A 15,980-nucleotide genomic window follows, 5' to 3' on the forward strand; every position below is an offset into this window, starting at 1 on the left:
GAAGAAGGAAATTTAAAAAAGAAGACTCCTGCATTCCCATGTTCATTGCAACACCGTTCACAATAGCCAAAAGCTGGAATCAACCTAAATGCCATTCAGTAGATGAAGGGATTTAAAAAGAAAAACAACTGTGGTATATAAACACAATGGAATACTATTCAACTATTAAAAGAAATTATTACTATTCAATCATAAAAATAAATGATTACCTATCATTTGCTGCAACATAGATGGAACTGGAAACCATCATGTTAAATGAAATAAGTCAAGCACAGAAAGACAAATATTGCATGGTTACACTCACATGAGGAATCTAAAAGAAAAAAAACAAGTGGTTCTCCTTTGAATAATGGTTACCAGAGGCTGGGAGGGGAGGGAGGATGGGAGGGAAGTGGTAGACTAATGGGTATAAAACTATGCTGTCTACTCTGAGTGAGTCATTGTGCAGTAAATGCATACACTGAAACAACACACTACCCCACAAATATGTACAAGTAAATGTTAAAATAAAAATAAATAAAATTTTCAAGATAGGTCTGGCTGGTTAGCTCAGTTGGTTAGAGCATGGTGTGGATAACACCAAGGTCCAAGGTTCGATCCCTTCACTGGCCAGCCACCAAAAATAAATAAAGCATATAGAATTCAAGTTGGTGGGTTTTTTGGGTTTTTTTCTATCAACAATGAACAATTTAAGTATTTCATGCCACTTTCTTTTTGCTTGCATGGTCTCATGAGAAATTTAATCCCTATCCTTATTCTTCCATAGGTAAGGTGGAATATTTTTCTGGCTTCCTTGAAGACCTTTGTATTTCTTTGTCTTTGATTTTCTGCAGTTTAAATATGATGCATCTGGATGTAGGATTTTTGTCTTTTTTTTTTGTTTGTTTTGCTTTGTTTTGTTTTTAATCTATTCTGCTTTACAATCTGAGCTTCATAGACCTGTGGATTGGTGTCTGTCATTAATTTGGAAAGTTCTCAGATCTTATTACTTTAAATCTTTCTTCTGCTGTACTTTCTTCTGTTTTTTCTCCTTCTTTCCCCTTCCAGTGTTTCAATTACACATATATTACATCTTTTTAAATTTCCCTGTAGTCCTTGGATGTTCTGTTTTTATCATTCGTCTTCTCTCTTTGCATTTCAGTTTAGGCAGTTTGTATTGACCTATCTTCAAGCTCACTGATTCTTTCCTCAGCCTTGTTGAGTTTTCTCATGAGCACTCTTCATTTATGTTACAGTGTTTTTGTTTCTAGCATTTTCTTTCTATTCTTTCTTATAATTTGCATCTCTCTGCTTATGCTATTGTTACAGGGGCCATTCAGCTCCTGGCTGCGGCTCCCCAAAATTGATACCAAACTCACAGGTCCAGCTGCCTGCCTCCAGACAAAAGCAAACCACTCAAAAGTCAAATGTTGGTGACAGTGGAAGTCAGCTTTTATTCAGGAACACTGGTGACCTGAGGAGAGACGTTAGGATACCCCATCTCTCTGGTAAACCTGAAGGAGAATGGCCAGGCTAAAAGCCATCTCAAACACTCAGGTTTACTGAGAGGTTTTTAAAGAGAGGGTTGAAAGAATGGAACGTGGGAAAATGAAAAGCAAGAGGGAGGGACATGTGAGTGACATGAGCAGTGAGGGCTTCATGTGAGGTCTCAGGTGCAAAGTCTTGCCAAGACTCTACTCTGGTTTCTGCTCCCATCTTGCTGTTATCTCAGGGTCTGTGTAGTATGTGTGAGTCTGCATCTTCATGCTGGCTGGAAAACAACTTTATGTTCATGTAAATAATATCATCTTGCCCTATAACCAAGGTTCGAAATATCAAATAACCATGGGAAAAAAAGGGAGCTCAAAGAAATGCATGCCAATAAAAAAAAAAAAACTGTTGTCTTTTTAAAATTTGCCTACAGCCCATGTGCTTTTAGGTCACAACATGGCTTCAGTCCTGCTCACTCCAACATTATCAATCTGTTCTTGCACCTGATTTTTGTCTACTTTTTCCATTAGATCCCTCTACATATTAGTCATTGTAATTTTAAATTCCCTGTATGATAATTCCAAAATCTGTGTCATATCTAGTCTGCTTCTGATGCTTGCTTTGTCTTTTTAGACTGTGTTTTTCTTTCTTTTTGGCATGTCTTGCAATTTTTTGTTGAATGATGGACACGTTGTATCAGGTAATAGGAACTGAGGTAGTCTAATGTGCTCAGGCAGAACATTCTTTAAAGAGTTATGTTACTCATCAAAGCCTGATTACAGTTTCACTTGAGAAAAACCATGGGAATCCTATAAATTAAATGACATCCAATGAACTTATCTGATTATTTTAAAGGCCAAATTATGATAGAAGAAATAATATACTAGTACATGTACAAGATGCCCCCCTTCTTTAACTAGCTTTGTTTAAGTTTGTTGTGCCTTTGATTGCCATTGCACTGAATACTAGGGGGAAAATGATAATGTGGAACAAAAGATGGTAAAACAATGGGATTTTCCATTTCAAAAATTTCTTTTCCTTTGAACCTACTTATGAGTAGGCACTTTGGAATTATTCTGTATATGTACATGAAAGGAGACCCTGGGACTCCTCTCTGTGAACAAACCATGAATATCTTGTTGATTTAACTCCCTAAGGCTTCAAGGAAAAAATGAAGAATTGAAATTGCTTTTTCATTTTCTATCCTATTTATTGGTTTTGAGCCACTGACAACTGAGAAGGTTTCATGCGTGGAGAATTTTTTTGAAAATCTCTGTATGTCTCAGCAGAAATAGAAATCAAACAAGCAAAAGGTAGCCCGGAGGGATAGATGTTGGGAAAGACACTCCAGGAAGTGTGGGCTGTGTACGTGGCCCACGTCAACTCACCTGTGTTCCCACTCTGCAGGCATCCTTTTCTTGCCTTCCATCTATCACAAACCTCCTGATTCCCTAGTTAGACAATGGAGCATGTGGCATTTCCCAGGTGAAATGATTTCTGGGATCCAACTATTTTAGATCTAGGAAAGACCTTAAAGATAAAATATTTCTTGCTCTTTTCTCATAAAAAGAAAACTAAAGCTCTGGAGGAGTTAAGTGACCTGTCCAACCTCATTCGACCAGAGCAAACACATTTCTCCAGGTTTCCATTTTTTTCCTTTGTAACAGCAAACCAACCAGAAGATCAGAACATTGAGTGACTCCTACATGGACTTGCCTGATTCTCTAGTTTTATTTTATTGGCAAAGGGAGGGATTTGGGGGAAGCTTGAGTCACTTTTCATTTCAGCATGTTCTCTTTGGTTAATCTGTCCTTTGAGTCACATGTTGTTTTTCCTTTGGGCCTTTAATTGCTGTTGCACCACACATAAAAATAACCCAAGTTCTTAACATGTGTATTTGTAGCAAGAACACTTGATTATATCTCTCTTCAGCAGTCCTATCTGCAAAGGCCACAGCCCTGTGCTCTGGCAAAGATGTTTCCTCCCTGGGGGCTTTTCTTCTTTGTGTGGGGACTCAGCTTCTCGCTTGGTGATGGGCCAGGTGCAGATCTTCTGCTTATGTAACAAGCTTCTGCAGACAGGATGAGCTCTTGGGCTCTGTAGGGAGACTGACCATGCCAACTGCCTTTCGGCTGGGGCGAGAGTCAGTCAGCCTTTCCGTTGTGATGCTCCCAGGCTCCTGGCTGGGCCTGTGTTCGGCAGCTCCAATTCGGTGGCTGGTTGGCCCTGTTTATTGCATTTGGAATCTTTTTTCTTATGGGCTTGGTTTTGTCCAGTTTTATCCTGGAAGTGTTTGCTCTCTGCATCCAACCCTCTCTCCAACTCAGTCAATATTTGTTTTCTGCATCATCCTTCCCTTGCTAGGTGTTTACCTCATTTTTACCCCTCTTGCTCACTTTCACTCCCTTTTAATTCCCTCACTGTTAAATTTCTTTTCAAGCTTTGTCATCAAAATTGCCCTTTATTTCTCCCAGGGTCCCTTCAGCTGGTCCTGACTCAGTCCTCTTTGATTCCCGTGAGCAATGCTTCTTCTACCTACCCCCCATTACAGTGTTACTTATAGCATAAAATAGCAAACTCTTTGACACCCCTTTTTTTTTTTTTTTTTTTGGTATACTGATTTCTAATGGATTTTGCCTACTGTTGAAGATAAAGTCTGTTTGAAAAAACAACAGGAAAAGGAGATGAGGATATCACTGAACAACAAATAACCCCTAAATTCATCAGCTTCAAAGAAATTTTGCTCACTCTGGCAATGGTAAAATAGCAAACTCTTTGACACCCTTTTTTTTTTTTTTTTTTTTGGTATACTGATTTCTAATGGATTTTGCCTACTGTTGAAGATAAAGTCTGTTTGAAAAAACAACAGGAAAAGGAGATGAGGATATCACTGAACAACAAATAACCCCTAAATTCATCAGCTTCAAAGAAATTTTGCTCACTCTGGCAATGGTTAGACTCTGCATTTGGAATCAATGACTTAAGAACTTTCCTGCCTCTGACATCAATGACTCAGACTTCACACCTGTTGTGCCCACTGCCTGAAAGGCACTTTATTCTACTCAGACCTCACTAATTCCTGCTCAGACTTCAAGTTGTGAATGAATAATACTCTCTAGAGAAGCATGCCCTGACCCTCCAGTCTAAATTATATATTTTTATTTGATCCTCAAGTCTGCAGCCCAAACCTATCCTTTGAACTCCAGACTCTGATATCGAGTTATCTACTTGATATCTCCATCAGATGCCCAATAGGTGTTTTAAACTTAACAAGTATAGGCTGAACTCTCCATTTTTTTCCTCCTCAAACCTGTTTACACCCTGGTGTTCCCCATTTCAGTAAATGTCACCACTATTTACCTAGTTACTCAAACCAAAAACTGTGAAGTCATCTTACTTAGAGTTGGTTTCTCACAAGCAGAGCCCGAGATGGGAATTTCTGTCCAGGTGATATACTGAGAGAGAGGGAAGCTAGATAGGGCAGAAGAAGGAGCTGGGCAATGATCTAGCCTCAGACAGATGCCATGGGGAGCTGTGGAGCATGAACATCACCAGGGTTGGCTCACTTTGACAAAGAGGGCCAGGCTTTTTTACTCCAGTACCAACAAGTCATTGGTTACAAGCTTCCCTCTCTCATCCCAACATTTCTAAGCAAGCAGACTCCATTGACTGAGGCCGATTCTCCAGAGAAGAAGGCAGCTGAGAGCCATTAGCAAATAGCACTGTCAACAGCTGGGGAGTGGGTGCACTGACCTGGGTGTGAAGAGCCAACAGAGTCCACTGTACTATCCCGAATTTCTTTCTCTCACCACCACCCCCCATTCAATCAACCAGCAAATCCTGACAGCTCTACCTTCAAATTATATCCCAACCCAACCTTTTTTTCACTACCTTAACCAACATCATCTTAGTCCAAACCACCTTCTCTCACCTGGACCAGCATGAATCCTCTTGTCAGTGGTTGTACTCTTCCCTCCCACAAGAAATAAGAAATAAAAGAGTTGATTACTTTCTAAGAGATGAGCTATCGGGCCAAGACAAGACCAATCAGAAAAGAAAAGTGGAAAGCTGTACTTGTAGGAGCAGAATGGCTCCCCTCAGCAAACCCAGACTGATGGGATTGAGTGGACCAGCACACTCGAAGAAAGAATATTCTAAAGAGCCATTAGTTGTGACTAAGAAAGCTGCACAAAGGGGACAGGTAGAGGGAGGCATTGAGAGAGACCCCAGAAGACTCAGTCAGCAGATGTCAATAATTCACGTCCCTTTGACAAGACAAAACTTCAAACCTCACTTTAACCTGCTGCTATTCAAGTCATCCACCCAAATCCCTCCTTCCTTTATTCTGATTCCATGCTCACCACGCATATGGAAAGCATCAAGAATTTGAGTAGTTTTGTGTCGATGACACTTGCTTCTCATGGTAAATAATAAATGGGCATTCCAGTCTTTTATATCAGTATCCTGATATAAAAAGCCAACAAGTGGTGAATTTCCCAGCCTCCATGTCTGAGAGCCAAGACCTTGGGTTGTGGCAAATTCACCAGGATGTATGGCAGGTTGTATTTTCCAGAAATGGCCACAGCAAGATCTCTGGTTCTACACGATCTTCCACAACTTTGCCATTTTCCCATCCAAAAGTGGGAGTCCAGTTCTCCTCCCCTTGATTCTTTGTGGGCTTTTGTTACTGCTTTAATGAACAGAGCATGGAAAAAGTGATTCTGTGTCACTTCCAAGGCTAGATCATAGAAAGCAATATGGCTTCTGCTTGGACCTCAGTCTTTTGGGATGTTTGTCCTCTGAACCTGCCACCATGTTTAAGGAAATACAGACCTTATGTAGGTTTTCTGGATGACAACCCCAGATAAAATCCCAGGCACCAGCCAGCATCAATGGCTGGTCATGTGACTGAAGGAGTCTTCAGATGTTTCCATCCGCAGGCTTCAAGCCTTACCAGCTGATGGTCAGTGGAGCAGCAATGAGCTGTCCTCGCTTAGCCATAGTCAAATTGCAGATTCATGAGAAAAATATGTGCTATTGTTGATTTAAGTCACTAAGTTTTAGGGTGGTTTTTCATGTGACAATTGATAACCAGACAGGAGGTAACCTGCCTAACATTGGTAGATCAGCCTAAGATTGCCATTCAACTACATGAATCCTTTCATCCATTCTTTGTTTCTAGTCCCTATGGTCCTTGGATCTCACGGCTATCACATGGGAATATTCACACCTGCTCAGGACCAGTCTTATATGTTGGGGGTCTTGGTTGACTCTACTCACTCCTGTGGCTCCCCTGCCCGTATTGTAAAGGCTGGCACCCCCTAAGGCTTTGCCTGGGTCCTTTTCTCATGCTCTATTTGAATTATTTTGTGTACATTCATGGGCACAACTTTTCTTATTTTTTTAATTTTTTAATTGAAACCTAATTAATTATATATATATATTTACAGGGTACAGAGTTGACTATGAGTATATGTGTACAATATGTGATAATCAAATCAATATTATTAGCATGTTCATTACTACAAATTGTAATTATTCCTGGTGTCCCTTATCCAATTTCTCCCTAAACCCCCCTGGCCCTCCTCCCCAACCCCACTTTCTCACCTCTAGTAACCATACGTCTGTTCTCTCCTTCTGAGAATCCAACATATTATTGTAGTCTCTCTCTCTCTCTCTCTCCCCTCCCCCCATCTTCTTTGCTCCCACTCATGAGTAAGGACATATGGTATTTCTCTTTCTGTTCCTGGCTTATTTCACTTAATACAATTTTCTCCAAGCACATCCATGTTGCTGCAAATGGCAAAATTTCATTCTTTTTATGTCTGAACAGCATTCCATTGTGTATATATACCACATTTTCCTTATCTAGTCATCCGTCAATGGACACTTAGTTTGGTTCCATGTCTTGGCTATTGTAAATAGAGCTGCAACACACATGGGAGTGCAGGTATCCTTTCAACATGATGATTTCCATTCCTTTGGGGATATACCCCATAGTGGGATTGCTGGATCATACGACAGTTCTCTCTGTAGTTGTCTGAGGAACCTCCATACTGTTTTCCATAATGGCTGCACTAATTTACAGTCCCACCAACAGTGTAAGAGTGCTCCCCTTTCACCACATCCTCAGTAGCATTTGATATTCTCTTTCTTTTTAATTATAGCCACTCTAACTGGTGTGAGATAATATCTCAGTGCGGTTTTGATTTGCATTTCCCTGATGCCGAATGATGTTGAGCATTTTTTCACGTGTCTGTCGCCCATGTGTGTGTCTTCCTTTGAAAAATGTCTATTCAGCTCCTTTGCCCACTTTTTAATTGGATTATTCAGTTTTTTACTGTGAAGCTGTTTGAGTTCCTTGTATATTCTGGATATTAATCCATTGTCAGATACATAGTTTACAAATATTTTCTCCTTTTCTCTAGGTTGTCTTTTCACTCTATTGATTGTTTCCTTTGCTGTGCAGAAGCTTTGAAGTTTGATATAATCCCTTTTGTTTATTTTTTGTTTGTTTGTGGCCTGTGCTTTTGAGGTCTTATTAATAAAGTCTTTGCCCAGTCCTACTTCCTGAAGTGTTTCCTTTAGAGGAAAGTTTCGGGTCTTATACTTAAGTCTTTAATCCATTTTGAATTGATTTTGGTATATGGCAAGAGGTACTGGTCTGGTTTCATTCTTCTGTATACGGATGTCCAATTTTCCCAGCACCATTTATTGAAGAGGCAGTCTTTTCCCCAACATATGTTCTTGGTGCCTTTGTCAAACATCAGTTGGCTGTTAAGTATGTGGGTTGATTTCTGAGTTCTCTACTATGTTCCATTGGTCCGAGTGTCTGTTTTTATGCCAGCATCATGCTGTTTTCGTTATTGTAGTATAATTTGAAGTCAGGTAGTGTTATGCCTCCAGCTTTATTTTATTTATTTGGTTTTTGCTCAGGATTTCTTTGGCTATTTTGTGCCTTTTTTTGTTCCATATGAATATTAGGATTTCTTTCTTCTTTTTTTTTGAAGAATGTCTTTGGTATTTTCATGGGAATTGCATTAAATCTGTAGATTGCTTTGGGTAGTATGGAAATTTTAAGCACTCTACCAAAAAACTCTTAGAGCTGATTAACAATTTCAGTAAAAAATGTTTTCTAACAATATTTTAACAAAAATATTTCAGGATACAAAATCAACACCCAAAAATCAGTAGCATTTTTATTCTCCAATGACAAACTAGCAGAAAATGAAATCAAGAAAGGGAGCTTATTTACAATAGTCACAATAAAACCAACGAGCCAAAAAAAAAAAAAAAAAAAAAAAAACAACTAGGAATCAATTTGACTAAGGAGGTGAAAGATCTCTACAATGGGAATTACAAATCACTGCTGAAAGAAATTAAAGAGGACACAAAAAGGTGGAAAGACATCCCATGGGTACAACTTTTCTATCTACCTTCACACCCTTAATGATTTCACTTAGCCAATAGATTTAATGCAATTTTTATGCTGCAGACTAAAATTTTATCTCCAGCCTGGACCTCACTCTGAACTCCAAACCATAACGCTTGCTTGATGAATGATGCACATCTCAAACTTAGTGTCCAAAGCCAGCCTCTTGATCTCTTGTCATCTCTATATGTTCCTCTCCATCTTTCTCACCTCAGTAAATGGCAGTTCCATATTTCCAATTTGCTCAAGGATGAAAATCTTAGGCTTACGCTCTCTGACAAGTCCTCTGAACTTTACTTTAAAAATATATTCAGAATCTGACCACTTCTCATCACATCCTCAGTTGCTACCCTGGCCCAAGCTGCCATCCTCAGTCACCTAGATCATTACAATTGCCTCCCAAGTGGTCTCCTTGCTTTCACTGTTGGCCTCCATCCTGTGGTCTGTTTTCACTACAGTGGTCTGATCATATCATTCCTTTAATCAAACCCCTATCTTACTAAGGATTAAAGCCAAAGACCTTTTCCTTTTTGAAATTTTGACTTTTTTTAAAAAAAGATAATTTATATGTAGGGTACATATACGTGAGGTACAAAGTTGCCTTTCAATAGTTGTATACAATGTGTGATGGTCAGATCAGGATAGCTAGCTTATTCATCATTACAACACAGAATCATTCTTTGTGTCCTTTAACCAATTTCTCATTAAACGCCCTCCCTTTCCCTCTCCCCTCCCCTTTTCTTTAATTCTGGATGACTCTGTTCAACAACACTGGCCTCCTTACTGTTTTTCAAACATGTCCTGCAGGTTTCCACCTGCGAACTTTTGCATGTGCTGTTCCCTCTGCCTGGAATGCTGTTTCCTATTTATCCACATAGATCACGCCTTCTCCTTCAGGTCTTTGCTCAATATCACCTTCTCAGTGAAGTCTTCCCTAACCACCCTTTCTAAAATTTCACTTGCATCACAACCTACTCATTGTCCCCTCCCTCTTTATTTTTCTCAATGGCCCCACCCACCATCTGACCATCTACATGTTGTATTTGTTTGTTTATTATCTGACTTCATGTGCCAGTATGAAAGTTCCGTAAGGGCAGGGAAATTTTGTCTGTCTTGTCTGCTATTGTATCCCCAGTGCGTAAAACAGTGTCTGGCACATAGTACATGCTCAATAAATACTTGCTGAATTTAAGTAACTATTGCCCAACACTAATAACCTATAACCAAAAACATTCTCCTGGGCCGGCCCGGTGGTGCACTGCTACAGTGCGCCGCTTGGGAGAGCAGTGGCGCTCCCGCCGAGGGTTCAGATCCCACATACAGACCGGCGCTCACTGGCTGAGCGAGGTGCGGGCGCAACACCGAGGGCTGCGATCCCGTTGCTGGTCACGAAAAAAGACAAAAAGGAAAAAAAAAAAAAAAACATTCTCCTAAGTTTTAGAACCACATATGCAACCACCTGACAAACTAATAAACAACTCAAATTTAAAGTCCCACAGACACTCCAAATTTTATAAGACCAAAATTTAACTTACCACCTCCCCTCCAGACCTGCTTTTCCCACTGTGTTTTCTCCGTTGGTGAAGGGTGTCACCATCTGCCCAGTTTCTCAAGCGAGGAACATCGGAGTCGATGCCAACCACATTCTCTCCTTTACTCCCCTCGTCTCATTGACTGCTAAGATCTGTCATGTCTTTTGAATCATCTTCTCTCCATCCTCACTGTTCTGCTCTCACCTTTTCTCACCTAAATGATTACAGAGAATTCCTTTAAAGCAGACTCCGGGTCCACAGGATTACTCCTGATTCTTTTCTGAATATCTCCAGAGTGATACAGCTAAAAGGCAACATAATCACGTCATCTCCCTCTTTGGAAATTATCACTGGCTCCTCCAATTCCTAGACATTTAAGCCTGAAATCTGTAGCTTGGGTTTTCAGGGGGTCATCTTTCTGATCCAGCCTGACCACCTGTCACATCTCTCTGCCCTGCCCTTCCCTGTACTCCTACCTGGTGCACTGCTCCAGCTCCTCAAGCCCACCTCTTTGCCTCACACTGCCTTTACTTCTGCATTCTCTCCATCTGTTTGCAAAATACCAGGCCAAATCTTACGTCTTTAAGGAGGTGAACTCTCCCACCTTTGAATAGCAGTGTCTTTTTATCTGTATCTTCCTATAGGTACAAATGCTGTCATGGCCAGTCCTGTACTCCTGGGGTGGGTGGGGACATATCCTCCACTTCATCTCAGAGTCCCCTGACTCTATGCAATACCGTGACCTCAGAGGAATGGGGGCTTGATGAGAATCTGTGAAATGAATGAACAACTCCCAGATCCCAGGTGCTGAACTCCACACTGCTGTAGTTGGTCACCAAGTCCCACTTGTCTCATTCTGTTCTCTCTTTTCATCTGTTTAAAGAGCACTTGCATTATACTATGCAGTTTGCATCCAGTCACAGAAAGCTCTGACAGTGTAAGAAACCCATTGCATCTGAATCCTCAAAACAAAAATGTTCATCCACTTAGAATCAAGTTGAATATAGGCAGAGAGAAAGAGAGAGAGATTCATTCTAAGGAATTGGTTCACGTGAGTATAAATGCTGGAAAATTCCAAAATCTGCAGAGTGAGTTGACAAACTAGAGACCAAGGAGAGCTGAAAGTTTAGTTTCAGTCTGAAGGCCAACGGGTTCAAGACACAGGACGAGTCATTGTCTTAGTTTGAGTCTAAAGGCAGGAGATTTTTCTCTTTCGCGGAGGATGTAGGGCTATTGTTCTATCCAGGCCTTCAACTGATTGAACAAAGTCCACCCACATTAGGGCGGGCAATCTGCTTCACTCAATCTGCGGATTTAAATGCTAATCTCATCTAAAAGCACTGTCACGGAAACACCCATAGAAATGTTTCACCAAATATCTGGGTGCCACTTGGCTCAGTCAAGTTGACACATAAAATTAGCCATCACAGATGGTAAGTATAGTATACTCCTTGGATCCCCTTTTACCAGCTCTGGGAGCCTCTCCCTTGGCTTCTGAGTGCTTGACTTCTGATGGCCTGAACTTGGAACTCTCTTCAGAGGATGCCCTGGGGCATTGGGCCCACACTGCCCATATGGAGCAGAGAGGCAGCAAGCACAGACAGCTGGGAGTTCCTTGGAATTTACCTTCCCCAGGGTAGCATTTGGCTGATGACTAATTGATGGTACAGGAGTATGAAAGCCCAGCTCCCCTACTTCAAGTTAGGACTTTTTTCACCCCCTTAGTAGGCTCTTCTGGATTCAGTTCTTTTATAAAATACTTGCACATGAATTTTTATCTCAGGTTCGACTTCTTAGGGAACCTGACCTAAGAGAGTAGCCTTTCTTATAATACCTTGCTGGCTTTGATAAATGTCACTTCCCTCCTGAAGTCAATCCCTACTCAGAATTTTAGGAGATGATCTACAGTTTTCTAAAGCTTTTGCATCATTAAATGATCAATTAAAAACAGCCTTTCTGTTTGGCATCACTAAGAAGTAAACCTCAGAATAATAAAGGTGTGAGCCCTGGAGTCAGCATGTACCTCCAGTCCTGGTCCCCTACTGCCACAAAGGAGGAGAGTCAACCCTGCCACAATGTCCTCTAAGAGAACCCCTTTCCCCCAAATCTCCCAGAATGAGGACTTGGGGCAACCTGCCATTTGCCAAATTGTATGTTTTACTGTGAAATGAGAGCAGGAGGGAGGAAACCAGCTCTAAAAATAATAAGATCCAGTTAGCGTTTAATTTACACACATGCTGATTTATTCTATAATTGCAAGTTGCTGGGGAGGTAGGTCTTGTCTTCTCAGAGCCCCCCACGACTGAAAGAGGTAATTATCAGAACAGTGCAGCTCTGCCATAAAGTGGAATCCTTCCTCTTCTTGAAACGACTTCACCCCTGGTGTCCCTGAAGAGAACTGGGAGCAAGAAAACTATCTCAATGAGCGGGATATTCCTTTTCTTTATTCATATATATGAACTTGCTTTAACTATCTTTCTGCTCTTTTCTGTGCATGTAGGTACCCAGGAGACTGGAAAATACAGTCCTTTAAAGAACTTGATGATAAACACTGTCAAAAAAAAAAAAAAAAAAAGCCCTTTAGAAAACAGTTGCACAGTGTGTTCCTGAAGCCAGGGTGTTCCAAGAGATTTCTTGCTGGTTGATGAATCTGGGTCATTAAGCTGTGGGACTTTAAGTGTGTATGCGTATGTGCACACACGCGCACACACACACACACATGCACAAACACACACACACAGAGTTATCACTTTCTTAAAGCCTAGTGCCTGGAGTGGCCTAGGATGAATGCTGACATGTTGTGAGCAGGGATAATGAGAGAGGACCCACGAACGACTAGACGAGCATTTCACTAATCAAAGTGACCAGAAGACAGCCAAGACCACTGCACATCACTCTCCATTCTGCATCCCACCCCGCTTGTCAAGTTTGCTTCCTATCCCAAGCTTGGCCTTGTGGCCTTCCCTGACCTTGATTTGGGGGCCAAGGCTTCACAGGAAATGAGACACCTCTTTGTGAAGTTAAGTAGTCCAACAGGTTGATGCAGGGAGAGTGAATCCCAGCCAAAGCAACAGCAACACAAAGTCAAGGGAGCTGGAGAAATGGAGCCACATGTTGGGGTACAATGATAATTAGTTCTTTGTGGCTCAACTCTAAATGATAGGGATGGAGAAGGAGGCAAAGTCCAGCCCAAGGAGGCGTTTATATGTTGAGCAGGAGTTTGGATATAAATAGCTGTCAAAGGGCTTTAATCAGGGGAGGGACACGATCCCATGAAGTCTGTAGAAAGATCTCTTGGACAGCAGTGTGGATGGTGACTGGATGGAATAGTAATGGAGGCAGGAAGACTGGACAGAACCTGCTGGGGTGTGATGGTCCAGGTCAGAGGGGAAGTGCCAGAATACAGGCTGGGAGGAGAGGGTGGGGAGCAGTCGCATTTGTTGGTAGAACTGTCAGGAAGAAAGGATTTTAGAGGTAAAGTCATTGTAAGTAGAGATGGTGCTGTGGCTGGAGCCCAGAAGGCCAGGCTTTTGGGACATTTCCTCACCTCTGAAATGAGCCCTGGGTATGTCATGGGTGCTCACGAATCACTTGCTGACTCAGTTGATCTGATACTTATCTCTCACTTCATCTGTTCTCCAGTGGAAGCCCTTACAAGCAGTAAAATGAAGAAACAGCAAATAACGTAATTTCAGTGGGTCTCGTAAACTTTCTGAATCTCTGCTTCTGCGTGAGTGGGCTGGACAAGAGTCCCTACGGATCGCCTCCAGCTCAAATACTCCAAGTCAGCCAGTTCTCAGGAGAGTGAACTAGCAGCTGCCTTCTGGGGAACTGTTGGCAGAATTCTTGGGGGATGATCAGGCTGGGATAACATCTCCTCCGAGGCCCCCTGAAAACCCAGGGCTAACTAAGAGATAGATTTATTGATTGATTGTACTTGTTATTTACAGGCACAGAAACAGTCGTTTCTGCAATTCCCTTTAGCAGAGGAAATAAAATGATCCCTATTGTGGGGGTGGGGTGGGAGGGCTCTGTTGACAATGTGGGCTCACTGGTGGTATAAAATTGTGTTTTTACTTAAAGTGAATTCCCAGTTGGCTGAGTTTATGCTGCCTTTGACATCTACTCAGTGCTTTGAATAAACCTGGTTCTCCTGGCTTTGTTTTCCCCAATACCTGAGAGGGGATCCCTAGATTGTTGATTAAAAGTTATTCAGTAATAGCCTATAAGTGTTCCACTGATAACATTCTCTTTACTGATTCATCGGGGCTGCCCTGGTGCAGGTGGGAGCCTGTGGCTGGGTCTCTCCAGACAGGTGTTGCCAGCTCTGGCCTGGAGCCTTCAGGATCTTGTGGGAGAGAATGAAGGTTCCCAGTGTGGTCTTGTCCCAGACTTCACCTTGCTTAAATCATTTTCTTGTTTTGTACTTTGGCTTAGCAGCACACCACTTTCCTTGTCAATTCCATCAAGTGAGTAGGAGGCTATATGATGAACACTGTGTGCTCCTGGTTTAAAGAAAAAGAAAGGAGAAGTTCTGTACAGTTCTGTGAAACTTTCAAAGCTAACCCTTGGTGACTGTGTGAAGGGGAGGCTGGAATTTCCCTTGATGGAAGTGCTGGAACAAAAAGACCCCTGGACTCAGAAGTTTTGGTCCTAACCTCACAGCTTCTTCATCTATGAATCACGGAGAGGCGTTACCTAATCTCTACTGCCTCTTACAGTTCTGGGATTCCTAGAAACATACCCCTAGTAGTTAATATTAGTTGTTCTTGATCAGTGAGGTTAACACATAGAAGCCAAGAAAGAAACATAAATGCCCTCAGGTCCTTCTATCTACACACTTGAATAAGAGCAATCCAAGGTGCTAAGAAACTAGAGAGACTGAAATAATCTATTACTCAAACTAGGAAACTTCCAAAAATTAAAGTGCACGCTCTTAATATTTCCATCAGGACAACAGGCCAAAACTGGAACCCATGGTCACCTCTGAAGAGTAACATCCTTTGGGTAAGATGAGCCTGGCGAGCACTTCACTGTGCTACTCTTCCTGCTTCCCACAGCTGCATGCTTTCTATCACTGCCTTTGTGTACTGGTTTAGTCCTAAGACCCTTGATTGATTCACTCTTTATCAGGCACCTAGTATCAAACTACCTGTGTCATGGATTGTTGCAATAATGGCAGCCTTTTCCATGCCCTTAGGTAGTCCACTCCCACACTGACTCTGGGCTTGCCCGTGTGACTTACTTTGGCCGATAGGATGTTAGCAAGCATGATGCAGACAAAAAAATTGCACATTGGGGCATAATTTCTTGCCACTATTGGAACCCTGAGACTGTCATGCAATTAATCCCGCATGGCTCTGCTGACTGATGAGCTACCTCAGGGAACAAAAATACTCTATTCCAGATGAGGCCATTCTAGACCAACCAGACTCCAACCAATTTAGCTGCTGATTGCAGACACATGAGCAAGCCCAACTGAGACCAGAACCTACACTGAACTGAACAAATCCCAAAATGGCAACCCACAGAATTATAAGCCAAAT

General features: G+C 41.7%; 1 non-coding gene across 1 annotated transcript; it reads left to right on the forward strand.

Annotated features, from left to right (window-relative positions):
- Positions 1 to 538: 538 nt before the first annotated feature.
- TRNAI-GAU lies at positions 539 to 612 on the forward strand. The gene has a single exon. It is a non-coding gene; the product is annotated as a tRNA-Ile (tRNA).
- The last annotated feature ends 15,368 nt before the right edge of the window (positions 613 to 15,980 follow it).

The sequence above is a fragment of the Galeopterus variegatus genome, unplaced genomic scaffold (assembly GCF_000696425.1).
Source record: "Galeopterus variegatus unplaced genomic scaffold, G_variegatus-3.0.2 Scaffold129, whole genome shotgun sequence".
Taxonomy (NCBI): domain Eukaryota; kingdom Metazoa; phylum Chordata; class Mammalia; order Dermoptera; family Cynocephalidae; genus Galeopterus; species Galeopterus variegatus.